The sequence below is a fragment of the Melanerpes formicivorus genome, unplaced genomic scaffold, assembly GCF_026170545.1.
Source record: "Melanerpes formicivorus ecotype bairdi unplaced genomic scaffold, bMelFor1.0.p_v2 SCAF_7, whole genome shotgun sequence".
Lineage (NCBI taxonomy): Eukaryota > Metazoa > Chordata > Aves > Piciformes > Picidae > Melanerpes > Melanerpes formicivorus.
In genome coordinates this window covers 20,081,870-20,104,012 of record NW_027142359.1, presented here as the reverse complement: position 1 = coordinate 20,104,012, position 22,143 = coordinate 20,081,870, and the positions used below count along the sequence as shown (strand labels likewise).

The 22,143-nt window shown below is 43.9% G+C and overlaps 1 protein-coding gene and 1 long non-coding RNA gene across 3 annotated transcripts in view; one reads left to right on the top strand and one right to left on the bottom strand.

Annotated features, from left to right (window-relative positions):
- Positions 1-10,736: 10,736 nt before the first annotated feature.
- Positions 10,737-20,214, bottom strand: LOC137442479 (uncharacterized). The gene is made up of 3 exons (XR_010987693.1): positions 19,775-20,214; positions 17,115-17,895; positions 10,737-12,155 (listed from the first exon to the last, which is right to left on the bottom strand). It is a non-coding gene; the product is annotated as an uncharacterized lncRNA (long non-coding RNA).
- A 182-nt stretch (positions 20,215-20,396) lies between these two features.
- BRINP3 (BMP/retinoic acid inducible neural specific 3) overlaps positions 20,397-22,143 on the top strand; it is a 231,283-nt gene continuing 229,536 nt past the window's right edge. Inside the window, exon 1 of one of the 2 annotated variants that reach the window (XM_068140505.1) lies at positions 20,397-20,637. The gene's annotated coding sequence lies outside the window, so the exon portion shown is untranslated. Of the gene's footprint in view, positions 21,635-22,143 lie in introns of both variants that reach the window. The other variant, XM_068140504.1, reaches the window with a different exon arrangement.

The window sequence follows — 22,143 nt, the reverse complement described above, 5'->3', positions numbered from 1 at the left end:
TGAATGAGGATGTCTCTTATCCCTTCTAAAGGGATGCACGATGAGCTTAATTATGGCAGTTCCTGTTGTTTAACTTGATTGAATTATCTGCCAGGAAAGGAAAAATACATATTGGCTGGGCAGTGCTCTGTACTGCTTTTCACAGGCCTCAGGCACTCTGAGATTCCACCCCAAGAGCAGTTCTGGGAAGCATGTTCCCATCTTGGAGCTCAGACTACTAATGAAAGCTTCTCAATCCAACATTGTTGTATGTATAAAAAAAAAACCAAACACAAAAAAAACCCCAAAACAAACAACAAACAAACAACAACAAAAAACCTCCTGCATAGATGGCACTTTTTCAGTCATATTAATCTTTTAACTGCCTAATAACCCAAATCATCTACTTTCTACAGAAAAAAAAACCAAACTTATTAGCAATGTAAACTATTATAGAGAAAGTTATGTCCCTACTGCCTGCTGCTTTCCTCCAGTAGGAACATTTACTAGCTCCCCAGTGTTTCTCTGTATTCCAAGGCTGACAGCTCTGGTCTTCCTCAAGAGTTTGGACAGGGGAGGTTTACTACGTGCAACTATCACTCTGAGACAGTTTCTGGGAAGACTATGATGCCTACAGTGAAAGTTTTGTTCTCCTCAATCTTGGGGTCTGCCATAATATTGGTCTCTTCTCCCAGGCAGCCAGTACCAGAACAAGAGGACACAGCCTCAGGCTGCGCCAGGGGAGGTTTAGGTTGGATGTTAGAAAGAAGTTCTATACAGAGAGAGTGATTGCCCATTGGAATGGGCTGCCCAGGGAGGTGGTGGAGTCACCATCATTGGAGGTGTTCAGGAGGAGACTTGATGGGGTGCTTGGTGCCATGGTTTAGTTGTTTAGGTGGGTTGGATTGGTTGATGGGTTGGACACGATGATCTTGAAGGTCTCTTCCAACCTGCTTTAATATTATTATTATTATTATTATTATTATTATTATTATTATTATTATTATTATTATTATTATTATTATTATTATTATTATGGTGGTGTTGGGGTTTTTTTTCACTAGTAATAGTAAAAACCACATCCATTTGGTTACAAACTGGTGAGTAGGTTTAACTATCTTGTCCCAGCAACTTTATGAAAAGCTGAGGTTTTTCCATGCTGTTCAGAACACTGATGCTGTGCACATCTAAAAGCTTTAGAGACTTTAAATCATTGTGTTTTTCAAGATTTTATTTTCAAGTGGGCCAGATATTTGGTTAGTTTAATTCGTGTACTTCTGTCAAAGTTAATTAATCTGATATAATACCAGTGGACTTTTATCAACCTGGGATCAGGAAAAAAAACCCTTGACTATTTTCACTGGGGATGAAGATAAGACATTCATTTCAAAGGCTTTCTATTTTTAACTGTGACTCTCTTATTTTCTTCCCTCTTCATGGTTGAATTTTATGAGCTGCTGGATCTGTCAGCTGAAATGACAAATTCCTAACTGAGTCTCAGTTAATTTCTTGAGATAGCTGAATGTGTAAACTAATGCATGTGAACACACAGTTTACAGATGTAATGAGTTTGATTGCTGTGCTTTTTCTGTTCTCATTTCTTTTTTTACCATTCCTGTAGCATGAACGTCTTAGAATCATGGAATTGTTTCAGTTGGAAAAGACCTCTTAGATCATCAAGTCCAAACATCGACCTAACACTGCAATGGCCACTAAAACATGTCCCAAAGTGCCATGTCCACACATTTTGTGAACACTTCCAGAGACAGTGACACCTCCCCATCCCCTCTCCCCACCCCGCCCTGGGCAGCCTGCTCCAATCCCTGGTCACTATTACAGGAAAGAAATTTTTCCTTATCTCCAACCTAAACCTCCCCTGCCACAGTTTCAGGCCATGTCCTCTCTTCCTATCTCCTGATATTAGAGAGAAGAGATCATCCCCCACCTCACTGCAACTTCCTTTCAGGGAGCTGTGAAGAGCAGAAAGGTCTCCCGTCAGTCTCCTCTTCTCCAGACCTGTTTTCTTCAGCTTCTCCTCATAATTGCCTGTTCTCTACACCCCTCACCAGAGTCGTTGCCTTTCTCTGGACACACTCCATCATTTCAATGTCCTTCTAGGAGTGAAGGCCCCAAAACTGAACCGAGTACTCAAGGTGTGGTCTCACCAGTGCTGAACATAGAGGTAAGAACACATCCCTACTCCTGCTGGTCACACCATTCCTGATCCTGGCCAGAATACCATTGTCCATCTTGGGCACCTGAGCACACTACAGGCTCATGTTTAGACAGCTGCCCACCATCATCCCCAGGTAATTTTCTGTCAGGCAGCTCTCCACTCACTGCTCCCCTCATCTATAGCACTGCTGGGGGTTATGGTGGTCAAAGTCCAGAACCCAGCACTTGCCCTTATTGAAAGTCATACAATTGCTCTTAAGCCACTGATTCAGTTTATCTAGGTCCCTAGGCCTGCAGATCCTCCCTACCCTCAAGCAGACCAACATTTCCACCCAGCTCAGTTTTGCTCACAAACTTACTAAAGCTGTACTTGATCCCCTCATCCCGATAATTCATAAAGATGTTAAATAGTAATAAAGAGGAGAAGAGAAGAATTGTAACATTGAAATTGATCCAACCAACTAGTTTGAAAGCTATGTTTATGTTAGGAGGAGGACTGGTTTTAACCTATTGAAGTTCAGTGTCATTTTATGTACAGGCTCCATTACATGTTCTAAACTCTGGGCTGTGAAACTGTGTACAGAAAACCCAAAAGACTGGAGGAAATGTGGAACAGCATGCCTATAAGCACATCAGCTCCTTTCTGGATGGAGATGAGAAATTAAGTGGTTAAAACATTACCCTAACTTCCAGTAAATGTCTGTGTGACAAGGAAGATGATATGGATGTTGGCAAAAATCAAAAAAAAAGGGCTTTGGAGAACATATTTATTTAAAAAATACAGAGAGTGAAATTAAACTGATGAGTGCCATGGTAACTCCTGTCATTTTGGCTTGCTTCTTACATTTTTCCCAGAGTCACAGCCTCCTGACTGTCAGTGCTGCTTGCCTGCTGTTCCCTGTTGGCTGCCTTGCAGAAAGAATTCCTTTGTTAAATCCCACCAGAAGAAACCTGGGTGTAATTGACCCAGGCCTGAGCCAGGTGAATGTAAACTGTACCAACCTTGTTTCCCACAGACCAGAAAGCCAACACAAATGTTGTCATGATGACTTCGTATATGTCTTTGTGCCATATTCCACTAGCTCACATACTTGCTGAGTGTCATGCTACTCAGTGTCATCCTCATGAAGTGTGATGCTGGCCTGTTATATTGTCAGGTGCTCTGACAGTGCATCATAACCAAAGCTGGGGCATCAAGGAAGCTCTAGGTAAAAGGTATGGGTATGAAAGACTGAGATTTTGGCAGTGCAACAAAATGTTTAGTGCACCCATAAAGGCATGTAAGTAAGAAGTGCTATTAATCTGCAGCCCTATCAGTATCTGGAGAATATCACTGAGGACACCAAGCCAAAATGGTGTCTTCTGGATCATGGTTGATCCAACTAAGTGCAAAAAAAAAAAACCATAAGAAAACAACACAAAGCAGCATAAACCTCCAAAATTATAGCCATTTGACTCACAAGTTTTTCCCGCTAAAGATTTTCATATCTATATTTTATTACATGTATTCAGTATAAGACTTGAAAGCACCAAGCAGATCATAGAATGAATTTGGTGAGAAGAGATCTTTAAGATCATTGACTGCAGCCCTTAACCCACCATTGTCAGGTCACCACTGAACCATGTCCCTTAGCACCAGATCTACATAGCTTTTCAATCTCTTTAGGGATGAGGACTCCACCACTGCTCTGGGCAGCCTATTCCAGGGCTTGACAACACTTTTGGGGAAGAAATGGTTCCTCATGTTCAATTTAAACTTTCCTTGGCACAAATTCAGGCTATTTCCTCTTGCATTATCACTAGATTCTTCATAGAGAGAGTGATTGCCCATTGGAATGGGCTGCCTGGGGAGGTGGTGGAGTCGCCATCATTGGAGGTGTTTAGGAGGAGACTTGATGGGGTGCTTGGTGCCATGGTTTAGTTGATTAGATGGTGTTGGATGATGGGCTGGACTCGATGATCTTGAAGGTCTCTTCCAACCTGGCTTATTCTATTCTATTCTATTCTATTCTATTCTATTCTATTCTATTCTATTCTATTCTATTCTATTCTATTCTATTCTATTCTACTCTACTCTACTCTACTCTAGATAAAAATGTAGGAAGCCTTTCTATGAATGGCAGTGTCTTCTAGAAGCATCAGATGGCTTCCCCTTAAGTGCCTAAGGGACTGCACCCTTCCACTACAATTTCTGCAAGGTATACTGCTAGTCTTAGGGTAATTGCTCCACATAATCCATAAACAGATGTGGAGAAGACTGCATGCCAGCTGCTTTACAACACAGAAAGGCACTAAGGACATTATGATTGACTGTGAAAAAGCCAAAGGTAAATCAGACACAGACAAGACTGACAGCAAACTTTGGGATTTGTCTGTCAATACAGGATTCTTATAGAGCATTGAGAAAACATTTGGGAAAGAATGGTATGCACATGAATCTATTCTGATGAATATGAGAGCATTGTCCCCCGAGAGAAGGGGGAAAAAAACACAATGTAGCAAAAGTGTAGAAAAGCAGATATTTATGAGACAATAATGAAAGAAATTTGTGGTTGCTTGGTTGGTTAGTGGCACTTATTTGATGAACTTATCAGGGTTTCTCTGATCAGTTTGTTCTTACTGTGCCACCCAGGACTGGGATTTCAGTTGGTCAGGTGCTCTCAGCTCATACCTATTTTGCTGCCATCTGGATTCAAGGAATAGGTGCTCTAACTGAGTTTTATCCTGTAACTAAATAAAATGGGGTTTAGCATTTGAAATCAAACCAAAACCTTGTTTTTAAAGTGAAACTGCTCATGGTTGTCACTAACTGCACTTTGGTTTTCACCATGGAGCAATCTTGGACCTCCCAAACTGGAATCTTAATAAAATTAAACCAGGAGACTCACTGTGTTAGTGGGCAGTCTGCAACTCTAACCTCTCTAAAGTGACCTTACTCCTCTTCCTGAAACACATATGGTGAGGCTTTCAGGTTCTCAGTGCAAGCTCTTTCATTCTACAGATCCTCTCTGGTTTCACTACAACTTGTGGTAATATATGGGACTTTCCAACCCCAAATGGGGCATTGGTTCAAGATTTGGATTTCTCCTAACCATGAGTCCAATAACAATTACTCAAGGGAGGTTGGAAGCCAGGTTTAATGCCTTTGTTGGCTATGATCTGTCAGTCACCAGCACGGTTTTGTCCTGTATAGCTGAAAGCAGTATGTGCTGCATCTCTAAATATGGAGCCTGCCCTTGAAGCTCAGAAGGATTTGCTGGTTTGTGGTTCCGTTCAGATCCAGATTGCCACAGAGAATTATGGTCCCGGCCCCTCAAATCAAGCGAAGCAGCACCACATGCCATTTGAGAACCATTTTACTGAACCAAGCTTGTGCTCTTCTGAGTTTAAACTTTGTGTCAAGACAGACACCATCTGGTCTTTCCCTTGGACCAACAGTTTCCAAACTAGAAATTGTGTTTCTGGAAGTGTGACTGAAAATTATATTATGAATCTAGCCACAAAGATAACTCAAGAACTGCTGTCTCAAATATTGTACAAAGGCCACAGAAAGGGTCAAAGGGCTGGAGCACCTCTCCTAGAAAGACAACTTACAAGAGTTGGGGTAGTTCAGCCTGAAGAAGACTCTAGGGAGACCTCATAGGGGCCTTCTAGTACCTGAAGGAAGGCTACACAAAAGCTTGGACTGTTTAGAAAGACACGTAGCACTAGGACAAGGGGCAATGGTTTAAAACTAGAGCAGGGTAGATTTAGATTGGACATTAGCAAGGAGTTCTTTACAATGAGGTTGGTGGAACGCTGAAACAGGTTGCCCAGGGACATGTTGGAGGCCTCATCCCTGGCCATATTCAAGGTCAGCCTTGATGAGGCTCTGAGCAACCTTATCTAGTTAAAGACATCTCTGCTTACTGCAGGAGATTTGACTAGATGACCGCAAAAGGTCCCTTCCAACCCAGTGTGTTCTATGATTCTATGATCCTGTTCAGATGAAATGTGAAAATGTGAATTAATGCAGGCACCAGTGAGATGTTTCTAAACTCTTCAGAGACAGTCCCCTTACTATAGAGGAAACTTGCTGAGGTCAAGGCACAGTTTTCCATTTTGCATTGCCAGTGGATATCAAAGTAGACAGTCATCTCTGGTACAATGCTTAGTATTGTTCTCCTCTCTTCTGAAACCTTTACTTGCTGGTAGCACTTGCTTTTTGTTTTGTTTTTAAACAAGAATCAGGAATTACTCCCCATTTTGAAATTAAAGCAATCTTACCTACCACCTCCTCCAGACCTCTAAACTACCCAAAGTGCCACGATTTGCAGGGAAAACACTAGATTTTCATGCCTTGTACTCTCTGGCGCACCTCCCTCTCTCAAAAGCAAATCAGGGAAGAATCTGGAGGGTACATTGTATCGCTTTCAGTATTTCCTGGTGCAGCACACAGGTACATTTTCACTGTGTCTGCCCTCATAGTATCTGCTCCTGTATCCCTGCAGTAATTGCCTTGTTATTACCTTGTAGTTTCACTGTACTTTGGCACTGGACAGAAATTGTCTTGCACTCTTCTGCTGATATTTCTTTCATAAGGACTTCAGAAGAGAGGTAAATTAACAAAGCTGATAAAAGTCTTAAAGAAATTCTATTGTGCCTCCTATGGAGGCTGAAGGAGCTGGTATATGAAGAAGACGGTCTCTTCTCTTTCAACTTTGTATTTAGTTCATTACCTTACTTGACAACTTATGGAATCTGATTGCTGCTTTTTGTATGTGGTTTGTTTTCAACCAATATAATCTTTAAAATAAACTAGAAGAGACTCTGTTTCATTTGTGTATAGGTTCTGGCCATGGCTCAGTAAAGCACTCAAGCATTTCTCTTCAAGACAGCATATAAGCATTCAAGAGGAACACACAGGTAAGTGTTAAGAGAAGCATCAGAGAAATTCAAAATCCAAACTCAACAAAGTTCTCTCTTCAGCTACAGGCTCATCTGGAAAGTCAGTTCCCCTTCTGTTTCCCTCTTCAATTCTCCTTCAGAGACAAACCTGCCTGCCAGTAACACTGGTGGTGACTCCATGAATAAGTATTTAAGACAGGGCAAAAGTTGTGGACAAGCAGAAGAGTGAACAAAAATTGCGTGAATCAATTCCACAGACACCAAGGTCAGTGAAGAAGGAGGAGGAGAGGGTCCAGGAGCCAGAGAAGAGATTCCCTTGCAGCCTGTGGAGAAGATCACTGTGGAAAGATGTCCTGGTTTGAGGCCAGGCAGATCCCCTCTTGCCCCCTGAGAGGAGCAAAAGAATGACACTTACATAAACGGATTGCAGAAGTGATGGAAAGTTTAAATGGAAAAAAAGCAGTTAGTGTTTTATAGGAGCTATAAAGCATAGTGACAAAAGAAACCCAAAGCATACAGAGTCTGCTTACAGCATACCCAAAAGCCTCCCAACATTTCCCTTTTGATGGTAGGATGAACATGAGCCTGCAGTGTGCCCAGGTGGCCAGGAGGGCCAATGGCATCCTGGCCTGCATCAGGAACAGTGTGGCCAGCAGGAGCAGGGAGGTCATTCTGCCCCTGTACACTGCACTGATTAGGCCACACCTCGAGTACTGTGTCCAGTTCTGGGCCCCTCAGTTTAGGAAGGATGTTGACTTGCTGGAATGAGTCCAGAGAAGGGCAACAAAGTTGGTGAGGGGCTTGGAGCACAAGCCCTATGAGGAGAGACTGAGGGAGCTGGGGCTGCTTAGCCTGGAGAGGAGGAGACTCAGGGGTGACCTTATTGCTCTCTACAACTACCTGAAGGGGGGTTGTAAACAGGCAGAGGTTGGTCTCTTCTCCCAGGCAGCCAGCACCAGAACAAGAGGACACAGTCTCAGGCTGCGCCAGGGGAAGTTCAGGCTGGAGGTCAGGAGGAAGTTTTACACAGAGAGAGTGATTGCCCATTGGAATGGACTGCCTGGGGAGGTGGTGGAGTCACCATCACTGGAGGTGTTCAGGAGGAGACTTGATGGGGTGCTTGGTGCCATGGGTTAGTTGATTAGGTGGTGTTGGATGATAGGTTGGACGCGATGATCTTGAAGGTCTCTTCCAACCTGTTCTGTTCTGGTCTATTCTATTCTATTCTATTCTATTTTATTCTATTCTATTCTATTCTATTCTATTCTATTCTTTTCCCCACCTGAGGGTATACCCAAAACCCCCAGGGCTCTTTCTTCCCTCTCTACTCCCATGAGAGATCCTCCCTATGTGGAGGGGGAGTATCTCAAGGCCTCTTAGGCCTAGCTAGGCCTAATGCCAAGAGGAGAAGGGGTGGGGCAGTCTTAGACCTGGCTCTTGAGACCAGCCTAGCAGTGGAGTGCAGAAGAAAGAGCCCTGGGGGTTTTGGGTATACCCTCAGGTGGGGAAAGGGGAAGTGTTGGGAGGCTTTTGGGTATGCTGTAAGGGGACTCTGTGTGCTTTGGGATTCTTTTGTCACTATGCTTGTAGTTTTCTGTAAAGCACTAATTGTTTTTCCATTTAAACTTTCCATCACTTCTGCAATCCATTTATGTGAGTGTCATTCTTTTGCCCCTCTCAGGGGGCAAGAGAGGATCTGCCGGGCCTCAAACCAGGACAAAAGACCATGGTGGAGCAGAGGAAAACTATGAGAAAGGAGCAGAAAGATGAACTATTATGGAATGACCACAGCCCCCATTATCCACCCTGTGCTGCTCAGGGGTGGAAGGGTTAGAGGATAGAAATGAAGGGAAAAAGTTGAGTATGCAGAAAAGCAGGGAGAGAGGCTGCTGATTTAATTTTCTGTCTTTGTTTCTGATTTGCCAACTGTATTCTAACTGGCAATAAATTAAATTAATTTTCCCTGAATCAAGTGGCTCTGGCCCATGACACTTAACTGGTGAGTGACCTCTCTGTCCTTATCTCAACCCTCAAGATTTTTCTTCTTTTGTCTGCCTGTCCTGTTGGGACGGGGAGTGAAAGAGTGGCTGGATGGCCATCTTCCAGCCAGCCAGGGTCAATCTATCACAAGTATAAATTATTTCTCTCACAGGAGGTATGTGCAACACTTTCTACATTCTATACATGGTCTGCATGTACAATTTCTACCAGCTTCAATAGTTACGAGTTAGGTCATTGTAAAGTTACTTAGAAACCTTACCTTTATGAGGATAAATTGCCAAAAGTTTTAAAGAAACTTATGTCAAGCTCCTTGGAGACTGAAGGTTAAATACTTCGGATTGCTGAGGAGAGGGAGAGCCTTACATCCAGGAACCTTATTCTGTGACCAAAATGAGACTGCATTTAAGACTGGCCAGAGACATCAGTCATTGCAGTGACATGTTTTGGGAAAGAATTATTTGAATAGCCATAGAATCATAAAATCATTAAGTGTGGAAAATACCTCTAACATCATCAAGTTCAACCTTCTTCCCAACACGTCTGTGACTAGAGCATGTCCCAAAGTGCCACATTTACTTGTTTTGGGACACATGGTAATACTAAAGAGTGTCTGAGGAGGATGAGAATAACTTTGGGTGTAGAAGCAGATTTTCCTGAGGAAGCTGATAGGATCATTCTACATGTTTTTTAGCTAACTTGAATGAAAAATCTGACAGGAAACTTGTTAGGAAAATGGTTTTCATTTTCCAGCACTGCAAGATGTTGCAGGTGCCTATACAGTAACTACTGTGCAACCAGCACATTAAGAAACAGCATAACTTCAAATGACTTCATTGTTCCAACTGCTGATCAGAGAACAGAAAATGGTCCCAGTACCATTACAAGCAGTGGATACATTGGCAAACCCTGCAGAAGAGATCTTCTGTGATGCTTGCTAACTGTACAGCCCCACAGGAAGAGAAATTGTTTAACTAAGCCACTTTAAAGTACACCACAATTACCTATGACAAGAGTAGAATATTACTTTATTTATTAGACATCTTTTTATCAACTGTTGCACACAGTACCTTGCAGGATAAGATGTGCAAGCATTTGAGGTGAATAAGATGCCGCTCTGAAAGAGCTAGATACAGGGGGGAAAAAAATAACATTTGAAAAGCTTTTTCCTTGCATTTTGGTGGAAATATTTAATATTTGAAAATATGCTAAGATCTGGTGCCCACCAGCACTTGTTGCTAAGTTTATCTCTTCACAGGCTTCTGAAAGTGGAAGTAGCTTATTATTAGAATAAAAATTGTGTATTTTTGAGGAACTGGAAGATTTAAATCTGCTCAGTTTAATGTCATTTTTAGCTTAATGGAAGGTTTAGATTATAGATGCGGTTAAAATGCCATTTTTAAATATATTTACAACTGAAGCTGATTGCAAGTTGTCAGTGAAATGCCTGGCAAATTGCATCATAAATTGACCTCCAGAAAGTGAAGATGAAAGAGAGCCAATTTTCTCAGATCTAGAGTTAAATATTTAGTTAGCAGGCTTACAACTCTTAGCCAGCAATCTATGAAACTGTAAGGTACAGCTATGCTAACTCCATGCCCATCATATTTGGGTTAATTCATGTACCATCCTTAACCACTTTATATATTGGCAATCAGATGACCACATTATTTGGGCAGTTGGTTGAGAAGACCTTAGTTTGCCTTTAGACAGTCCAAAGAGTGGGACAACATTACCTTGCAGTTGTTTTGTCTTTAAGTCGTGGGGCTTTTTACCTAGCCATAGTAATGGGCTAGCTAATGGGTACCAATGGGTAACAGTAAATGGGACCATGGAGATTATCTTAAGTTGATATCTTTTGTCACTGTTGCATTTCCTGTCTTTATCAGAAAACAAAATAAACCAAAACCAAAAACAAACCACCACCACCAAACCAACCAATCAAAAAGAAACAAACAAACAAACAAACAAAACACACACTAAAAAACCCACAAAAAGATGTCTGATTGCCCCGTGTTTGAAACAGAAACACCACTGTTTCTATGTTGGCTTGGCTGTGTCAGGGATTTCTGCCAAGGTGTTATTTCTAAGACAGAAAAATCATAGAACTGCAGAATTGTTTAGGCTGGGAAAGATCTGTAAGATGATTGAGTTCAACTGTTAGCCCAGCACTTCCAGGTCACACTGAATCATGTCCCTCAGCACATCTACACAGCTTATAAATCCCACCAGGGATGGGGAATCCACCAGTTCTCTGAGCAGCTCATTCCAGGGCTAGGGGAAGAAATAGTTTCTAATATCATACCTAAACCTCCCCTGGCACAGCATGATGCTGTTTCCTCATGTCCTGTCACTTGCTACTTGGAAGAAGAGACCAGCTCCCACCTCACTCCAACCTCCTTCTGGGGAGTTGTAGAGAGCAATGAGGTCTACCCTCAGCTTCCTCTTCTCCAGACTAAACAATCCTGGCTCCCTCAGCTGCTCCACAACGCATCTGTTCTCCAGACCCTTCACCAGATTTGTTGCCCTTCTCTGGACACACTTGAGTACCTCAATGTCCTTCTTGGAGTGAGGGGCTCAAAGCTGAACCCAGTGTTCAAAGTGCCAATCAGGACAGCTAACTCAAAACTGGATGCTTTTTTTTTTATTTTATTTTATTTTTCTTTTTTAATCTGGTCCTAAGATTTTATTTACTTTGCCTTTGATGTCATTCATAGAAAAGCAACTGAGAACATGGCCTTCTGGTAAAGATGTGTCTAATTTACTACTGCCGTGTGATTCAGCAGAACACATACTAAGGTGTAAGCAAAGCTACATGGCCATCCTTTGCCAAGGTTTCTTAGTCTGAGCTTTAAAACAAGAAGATTCCAGAGAGCTTCACAAAAGAGATTTGGGCTTTGTGCACCTCTGCTTTGATAAATGGAGAAGGTAATGAAATAATTGATGTAAGGGACATCTTCTTTCCTGCCTCCTTTCTTTTGTGACCGAGAAGAGAATCTGACATCTTCCCAGTGTCAGCTTCCCACCAGTTGGGAAGAAGCAGGACTGTTACAAGAATGAAGGCTGCTGCTGACGAGAACAGGTACCTGTTGTGCTCCAAAGTGCTGCAAGATGAACTGTAAGACAAAGTAAATAAGTATAAAAATACTTTATGCACATGCTGCTTATTTTTCATATCATTATGTTTGAGTTGGAAATTAGGGGAATGGAGTTCATCCATCCAAATTCTCCAGGCTTTTTCTGTCTCATTAGTTGCATAGCCCAGGCAAATGATAAATGCTTGTGATAGTGCTGTGTTTTAAGTGCATGCTAGAGCCTGGGAATGCATCGAGCAGACTGTTCAAGAAAGTGTGTATTGTTCTTGTTCACTGTCATTAGTGGCCCATGTATTCTGATTTTTCTGAAGTAATGACACATAATAACAAAGGGGATTTTCAAATCTTACTGCAGATCTTTTGCACAGCTCATTTCTATGGGAGATAACCACATCTACTGAGATAATGCAGCAGATGTTATTCAGGGAATGACTATCAATTTGAACCAATATCTGTAAAATAATCTATTTTCCAAATGCAAATTGCTTTCTCTACATGACCTTTTCTTCCCAGCATAACCACCCTGTAAAATTCTGCTTTTCTGATTCCTTGAGACTGCAAAGCATCAACTGAGAATTTCACTGGTACCTGTCTGCTATTTTGGGTTTGGTCCATGATAATTTTTTTTTATTCATTCTGGCAAATATATATTTCACTTCTGCAAACATTCATAAAGGAAGAGTACATAGATTGTAATCAGGATCTCTTACACCTTGAATACAGAATAGGGTTTTCTATAAGTTATAGTCTGTCTTTTGCACCAGGCATCAGATGTAACATCATTTGACTCCTTCACCCTTCCAAAAACTCATCTTGTCTGAAAGTGGGTCTTGCTCTTTTGCATGCACCACAGAAAATTCATTGAGGACTCTTCTATTCATTCCCACACTTCTTCTGTCCTCTAACATTAATTCAAATGAATAGCACTCTCTGACCTCTATGGGACAGAGATTTTTTGTGTTAGTGTCTTTCCTAGTCTGGAATGGACTCAATTCTGACCACACAGGGGTGACACACATTCAAAGATCACATTGGGTTGCAAGGGACCCTCTAAGGCCAACTTGTCTAAACCCCTGCAGTCTACAGGGACATCTCCAACTAGATTAGGGTTCCCAAGGCCACATTAAGCCTGATCTCAAATGTCTCAAATGTCAACTTGTTCGTTGTTTCACAACTCCCACTGTAAAGAACTTCCTCCTGATGTCCAACCTAAATATACCCTGCTCTGGTTTCAAACTACTGTCCCTCATGCTATCACTGCAAGCCCTTGTAAAAAATCCCACCCCAGCTCTCCTGTAGGTGTTGGAAGGCTGATCTAAGGTCTTCCTGGAGCTTTCTCTCCTCCAGGCTGTCCCCATAGAGAAGGTGCACCAGCCCTCTGATCATCTTGGTGGCCCTCTGCTGGACACACTCCAGCACTAACACAGCACAGCACTAACACGAAACCAATGGTTAGATTTTATTTAAGTCTGACAACATTAAAATCAGGAGGGGATATAAATTCAATAGATGATGCTTGGCTTTTGTATGTAAACACAAACACACTAAAAATACACCTGCAAATCTTCTATGTTTTAGGCCAATGCTTCTCACACTGCTTGTAGATTCAGTACTTGTGTTATGAAGCCCTCAGTTCCATTTCCGTCATATCAGCTACTGAAGTATTTATTACACTACCTTCACAGGACATTTCTTCTGGTACTGGACTGCTATAGCCACTGAGTAGGAATTTTTCCTAAGAAAAGCAGGCATTTAATGCATAGAATTCTCCATCACAATGCTCCAACATGATTTAAAAAGCACCTCTTTTACCTTTTTCTCTACAATTATAATTATATTTTCATTTTCTTGAAAGTAACAGAGTCCTTTGTGTTTTTCTGAAGTCTGGCTAGCAAGAAAAACTGAATATCTGAATACACTAGTGGTTGCCTACGTGGCCATTGGTCATGGAAACATGGCCAAAATATACAATCAGTATAGAATCATTTTGGTTGGAACAGACCTTTAATATCATCCAGTCCAACCATTCTCTAACTCTGCCAAGGCTGGTGCTAAACCATGCCCCTCAGCACCACATCTTTGTGTCTTCTAAACACCTAACAGAGATGGGGATTCAACCACCTCCCTGGGGAGCCTAATCCAGTGACTGATAAACCTTTCAGTGAAGAGCTTATAATAGGCAACCTAAACCTCCCCTGGTGCTACTTGAGGCCATTTCTTCTCATCAGTTGTTATTAGCAAATAGAGACCCTCCCACCTGTCTCCAACCTCCCTTCTGTGAGTTGTATTGAGCCAGAAGGTCTCCCCTCAGCCTCCTTTTCTCCAGAACAATGCCAGTTCCCTCAGCTACTCCTCACAGAACCTGTTTTCCAAACCTTTCACCATCTTTGTTGCCCTTCCCTAGACCCACTCCAGCACCACAATGGCTTTCTTCTAGTGAAGGCCCCAAAAGTGAACATCATTGAGGGGGGAGGGGATTAGACTATTTGAAGATTTAAAAAACAAGCAAACAAGCCAGCAAACAAAAACAGAAATACAAAGTCACTTATAAAAATTCACTTACAGTACTGTATCACATTATTATTGCCATCCCATGGAGTTGAAGCCAACTGCTTCATTTTCTCCTGCTCCCTTCAGTTTTAGAGTCAAGGTTGGGAACACTTTAAAGATCTGATTTTACCTGTCAGGCCAGGTGTTAGCAGCCTTCATTTGCTCTGTGTGCTGAAAATGGACAGTTATAAACAATGCCTATCACAATACAACCATTAAAGCATTCAAACACATTCTTTCTGGTTGAGGCTTCCAGTGCAAGGAGACAACCTTGTACCACTCTACTTAGCCCGGATGATAACAATTATGAAAGATCCTACAGAACAGACTTAAAGTCTCCATGAAAATGGGTCAGTAGATTTTCAACCCCTAGTGAAGTTGATGCTATTGTATCCCTTCTAGATGTGCGCATCTAGCTATGTCCAGTCAGTTTCTGTGAGCTTGCAGGTCTTGCAATTGTCTTCTGAGAGCAGTAGAGAAATACCATTCTGTCTCAGAAGACCTGTTTTATTGATAGCAAAAGCCTGGAAAAAAAAAATCCTACCTCTAAGTTTGTCCCCTGCTGCAAAAGCTAGGGCAAGTCAGTATGTAATCATTGTTAATGCTGTATTTCTGCAATCGAATTTTTGGGGGTGAAATTAAAGAAATTGTGCAAGCACTAGTTCATTCCCTGCAAGAGAAATGTTGGAAAAGCCTAAAACAAGAAAGCTCCTCTGCATGAAAAGAGAAAGCCAGTGGGTATAATTTTATTCAAGTGAATCATATCTGTCTTAAAGCAAAAATGTATAGGTTGAAATACGTTGTTGGACCACAAGCTGAACATGAGCCACAACTGGGCTGCAAAGGCAAAAGAGATCCTGGGCTGCATCTGTAGGGGCATTACTAAGAGAAACAGAAATATAATCGTTCCATTCTACTGATTGCTTGTGGTGCTGTACCTGAAGTACTGTGCCCAATTCTGGTCCCACAATACAAAAAAAGAACTGGATAGACTGGAGGGGAAATAAAAAAAGACCCCAAAGAATTGTGCCCAGGGAGGTTTAGGTTGGATAGTAGCAAAAGTTTCTTTGCTGCAAGAGTGGTCAGGCATTGGAACAAGCTGCCCAGCAAGGTGGTGGAGTCACCATCTCTAGAGGTGTTCAAGAAACGTGTACGCGGCACCTCAGTTTAATGGCCATGGTGGTGTTAGGTCAACGGTTTAGCTTAGCAATCTTAGGGGTCTTTTCCAACCAAAACAATTCTAAGTTTTTATCATTCTATTGTCAAAGGGCTGGAGGACCTGTGCTGTGAGGAACTACTGAATGAGATAAGTTTTTAGTCCCTGAAGAAAGCTCAGGAGTACCTCATCACAGTGTCCCAGTAATTATAGGGTAGCTACAAAAAGTATAGAGGCTGTCTCTTCAAAAGGAACTACATGGGGAAGACAAGGAGCAGTAAATATGAGTTTCACTGGCAGAAAATTCTTCTCAAGGTAAAAGAAATTTTTTACAGTAAGAACAATCGTTCACTGACCCAACTTTCCCAGGGACATGGCAGGGTCCCCATCACTAGAGATTTTCAAGATGTGATAGGACAGGGTGTCAGATAATCTCATATGGTTCCCTCTCCCATAAAAGGTTGGACCACATGATCTTTTGAGGTCCTTTCCAACCTGGGCTGTTCTGCAAATTCATGTTTCCCTTATATGTGCATAAACCACAAGTCTGAATACAGCATGTTTGCTTCTGGAATGAGCAAATACAGAAATAGAGTTCAGTTTATGGATGCAAATTGTACCTAGAAGTGAAAGCCAGGAATATGTGACACTGTTTTCAAAGAAAAATATGAGTACTGGACACAGGCAATTAAGCATTCCCTGCCGAATATGCAAATTTGACATTCAAATCAGGCTCCCAAAAACACCTCACCCAAGCAAAAAAGCTAAGAACAGAAGCAGTCCAAAGTTGAAGCCTTTTTGCTCTAACTTTAATTACTTTGCCATAATTTCAGCTAAGGGCAAGGCACTTTAGCAGGTTATCATTTTGCTCCTCCCAACCATTTCAAAAAGTCAAGTATGGTTTCCCCTGACAGAACACATAGTGGGTGGAATTTTGAGATGGAGAGTTTACAGCAGAGCAGCATGTGGAGAATTCATTATAGCCAGGAGCAGGCAGGCACTTTAAGAAGGTGACAGTGTTGTTTGCATAATAGCTTTTCCTGTTGCAAACTGAGGGTAGCTGCTGAACTGGCTTAACAAATTACATACATTTTTCAGTAGCGAAAGAGAAGCATGCAAGAAGTTCTGGAAGAAAGAAGGTCAAAAGGCTGGTTAAATGAAATAAAAAATAAATAAATAAATAAATAAATTGTGGGTTGTGCAGTTAAAATGTGCATTTACCAAACCAGAGTCACACTACTACTTAATGCAGATTTACAAAGGGATCTAATGACCTGTAATTGTGGGTCGCAAGGCTTTGGGGATGGGAGGAATTGATGTTCCTTTCCTCTCTCACGTGATGCCCTGCAACTCCTCTTTTAAGACTGGATCCCAAGCTTGGATGTAGCATTTTCAGTGGGTGACGTGAATTCCTGCCCCATGCAAGGACTGGTTTCTCCATTGTTTGCCGTTTCAGTGTTCTGCCCTGGTATGAGATTTTGTAATGTTACATTCTAGAGCTGCAAATTATCAGCACCATTGGACAAAAGGCATCATTGCCCTCTACAATACTTAAACTCTGCTTCAGGACTGTTGTAAGGGCTAAAATAGAACTATGGTGGCAATTAGGTCTTGGAATTGACCACAGTAGAAGGTCGCTATTGTTACTCCAAGGTAATTTGTTTTAACCCTTAGAAAATGGACATACGTACACAAGTGGATAACATCAGAATGTCCTTGTTATATTTGAAGTGGGGAAAGGGCTAGAAAAGGTGATACCAGATGAGGAAACAACATTATACGGCTCTCTAGATTAAAGTTGGCAGAGAGGGAGAGTGAGCACAGTAAAATAAAGATCAGACTACATCTACTGCAGCTCTGGATGATATGAATTGAAAACTGAACCTAGTTGTGATGGGTCTGAGTCAATATTTAATGAAGTCAAGTTCTTCTCTTTTATTGGGAGGGTGGGGCTGGTCAGAATCAAAAATCTCCTTCGCTGATTGAAGCTATCTTTGGTGTGGAGTAGCTGCAGAGCAAGTCTACCCTAGGACATCATTAGGGCTAGCCGGAAACCTAAAGAGAAGAGCAGAAAAGCATTAGCATGTCAGAAAGTCTCTTTTTATCTATTTGCACACACACATACATACATATATGTAAAGGTCTAGTGGATCTTGACAACATTATCAGTAGCAAACACTCTATGAAGACATTGACACCCATGTGCACACTGTTGATCTGCCCTACTCACACACTATGTCTCTTTGTCTTTTGTTTTCTCTGGGATTTTATCAGATCTAGAAAATGGACAGTACTCTTATTGAGTGCCTTGAATCCAAAAGTCTATTTGATAGTCATTGCAAGCTTGATGTGCAGCAGTCTTTGTTAAGAAACACGGTGATCTTTACATAAACAGGCTGACCTTTGTAACTGGCATTTTGTCAGGATGGGCTGAAGGAATGAGGGTGACAGGGAAATGGGAGAGGACCCTGTGCTACTTGTTGCTGTAAGAGAAATTGTGTTCTGAGGCAAGAGGCAAGATGGTAATGTCTTTCCTTTTGTAACTGCCTAATGAATCATACATATGCCTACATATTTAACAGCTACTACACTTGAAATGGACACAGCTTTTTTTCTCTCTCTTTAATAGCCGCACCATCCTTCCTTTGCTCATTTTCTTCCCTCCTCTCTAAAGTGAAAGACAATAAAACACAAAGAAATCTAAAGCATTGCTAAGATTGCATCACTCCATGATTCTTTAGCATAAAAATGATCAAACATGCTGACAGGAACAAACCAACGTGATGCCAGAGGAATTTCTGCAGCTGCTGAACCTCTCACAGCAGATTCTGGAAGCATAAAACTGCCAGACTGGCAAATGTACATGCTCACTTCATCCTGCTGCTTAGAGAGGAGACAAAATCTTCTTGATCAAAAAGCTTGATAGAAATTACACTCTCTTTGGAAGACCACATGTAGCAGAATGATCTAATACTGCTTGTCCAACGAATACACCCTGAAGTCTATGTGGTCATAGTGCTTATTGATCCTGGGAGGCACAGTGTGACCACAGCCAGGTTCTCTCTCATGCAAGGATGCCAAAGCTTCTTGCTGCTCTGCAAGCTGTTCCCTGACACGGGCTGGCTTTCAGTTTGCTAGCACGAAGCTCCCGGCATCGCTGTATGTAGGGAAATACCTTTCATTAGCCATAAATGTGAGTCTGCTTGCAGCACATATGTGGAAGAGGGACCAGGGGAGGGAGTGGGACGCGACACCAGGCTCCATAAATGCTGGCACTGCCCGCACCCCACTCCCCCACCCACCCCCAACCTTGAAATTCAGCACACACTCGGAATCACCGTGCGAGGAAAAGGGAGATTTTCCCACTCAGCCGGCTCGTGATTCCCATACAGAGAGCCTGAGAGCGCCAGGAGAGATGGGATGCTTCACTTACTCAGGGCTGGGAGGCGGCACGGATGATCAGAACATTTCCAGCCATCCGTCTCCCCTCTCATCCCACAAATATTATTGCTTCGGGAAGCCAGGTCCCCACGAAAGACACCCACGCCTCGGCCTTCCGTGCTGGGGACGGGGAGACAGCCCGGGAGAGTCGGGAAGGGAAAGCAGGCTATGGGGAGCAGGAACACGAAGCCGGAGCCGGCTGTTGGGGAACGGGAACGGGCAGGGAGAGCCGGCTGTGGGGAGAGAGAACGGGCAGTGAAAGCCGGCTCTGGAGAAACGGGAACGGGCAGGGGGAACCGGCTGTGGGGGAACGGACAGCGAGAGCCGGCTCCGGGGAGAGAGAACGGGCAATGAGAGCCGGCTCTGGGGAAACGGGAACGGGCAGCGAGAGCCGGCAGTGGAGGGGGGTGGGGTGTGAAAATAAAAAATACGGAATCTGAAACAAAGGCTCGTCTGGGGGTAGGGGGAGAGGCTGGGGCAGGGGTCTTCTTACCCGGTCGATACCGCCGCTGTGTCACTCCGGGTTGCGGGTGGAGAAGGAGGAGGAGCAGTGGTGTTGCCTTCCAGCGCACCGGCCCCTCCAGCCCCCCCGGGCCGGGCCGTGCCCCGTCTCATACCGAGGCCCCGTGGGCTGCCCCAGCCGCACCGTGCCCCAACCCCCGCTGTGTCACCGCTCCCGGCTCTGCGGCTCCCCGCGACCCCCCCGCTCTCTTGGAGGTCCTGCACACGGTGACCCTTCACGGGGAGCGTAGTCCCGTGGTTCGGCCAGTGTCCCCCCGCCACTCCACTGCCCGCCCCTCTGCCGGAGGGGTGAGCCCCATCCCGCCCTGCTCCGGGCCCCTTCGCTGGGTTGCAGCCCACTGCTTTGCTTCCCGGTGTGGTCTTTGCTCCACCTGGCTTGGCAAAGCCTTTCTCTCCTCCTCCCCCTCCTCCTTCTGCCCGCTGTTGAGATTCTACAGTTTGTTATCCCTTCCTTGAGCATCGCCACCAAAAAAAAAAACACCCTAGCCCCAGCAAATCCTGTCCCTCCCCGCAGCTCCTCTAGTGCTTGGATTTCCTTCCTTCTCTCCTCCTCCTCCCCCTCTTCCCCCCTCCCCCCCTACCCATTTCTTTGGGTCCGGAGCCTCTCTGTCCCCTGCACACACACACACACACACACACACACACACTGATCGCAGGGTGTGAATGGTCCCTCGTCCTCGCCGCCGTGCCGCACGGAGCTGATGCCACGGCTCCCCAAGTCCCCCACCATGCAGAGACCTCTTCCTCTAGCCTGAAGCCGCAGACCATGGACTGTATGATAGGAGTCGGGATGCGTTTCAATCACAGCCGCCTCGCCTCCTGCAATTTCACCCGGTGAGTAGGTTTTTTTTTCACCTTCAGATGGGTCGTTTTCAACAAAAAGGACATTAAAAAAAAAAAAAAAAAGGAAAATAATAATTGAAAAAGAAAAATAAAAAGAAAAGCAGCGCCTGAGTGTCCTCGCCTTGCTCCTGAACCCCTCAGCAGCCTGGCTGGATTCACTTTCTGAACTCGAAGGAATTAAGAAGCAGCAGAACAGCCCTGCTGCCCACATCCATCCCGCCCGGCAGGCACCGCTCCCGGCACTAAGTTGCGGTCCGCAGCGCAGTCGGTACCATCCCGCTGCTTATTCATCACATCTTAGCACTCTTTCCACCAGGCACCGTACCTGCTCCGTTCTCTAGTTTAACCCTTGGAGGCCCACCTGCTCGCATGGGTGCGGGAAAGGTACTGAAAGGGTTGGAATAAGTGCTGGAAGGGTTGGAAGGGTACTAGAAGAACTAGAATGGTTGCTGGAAGGGTTGAAAGGGTGCTGGAAGGGTTGCAAGGGTGCTGGAAGAACTGGAAAGGTGCTGGAAGGACTGGAAGGGTGCTGGAAGGGCTCGGTGTTCCTTCTCGTGTAGGAAGATGGCCAGAAATCACTGGTGGCTGCAGGAGCCGTAAGCGTGTCTGAAGGAGTGTCTGGAAGTCTGCGTGGGGAGATGCGGTGGAAAAGTTCATCACTCCTGATCCCCTGAAGCAGCTTGGATTGGATTGGGGGTGGGGAAGCATCTCCAAGAGGGATAAGGAAAGGATTTCCAGATCGAATCCAGTCAGTCGTATGGCTTGTGCTCGGAGGGGCAGCTGCTGCCGGCTCCTGCCCGCGGATACGGGCTCTGCTTCCCCCATCCCCGCGGGGCTGCATCCACCGCAACCCCAGCTTTCCTTCATCACCATTCAGGGAATACTTGGAGGAGTCCAGGATAGGAGCGAGGTGTTGTCTACAGGAAATGTACCCTCACATTGATACCTGCGTGCCGCGTTTTGAGGCGTAGAACATCTTCTGAATCAAGTAAGGGCTTCCCTCTTTTGAGAGCAAAATAGAGAAGGGAAAGGAAAAAAAAAAAACCCAAACAAAAAAAGCCCAACAAACCCCAACACTTACTGTTTAAAAAAAGGACAAGTGCTTTCAGAGTGCTATTTGTGGCTAATACTGCCAGTATTTCTGTGCCTTTCATTAGGAGCAGAGATCCACCCATGTTCAATAGCAGAAGGGGGGGGGGGGGGGGGGGGGGGAATGTTACTTCTCACGGGGAAGTATTGACTGCTCTCCATTTAACTCTGTCATTTGGTGCTCAGGGTAAGTGTGTGTATGTGTGTGTGCCATATCTCCAAAGCAGTACATGCAGAGATCACAGGGAAGGTGCTGAAGGTTTGCACACAGGTGGAGATACCAGTGAGAAATATATGAGATCTAAATTTATTGCCCGGTGGCAAGCAGGGGACAGGAAAGATCAGTGCCCCTTCAACATAACATCATTCTCCAGAGAGTGCTCCCCATGTTCTCCCTCCTGTCTCTTC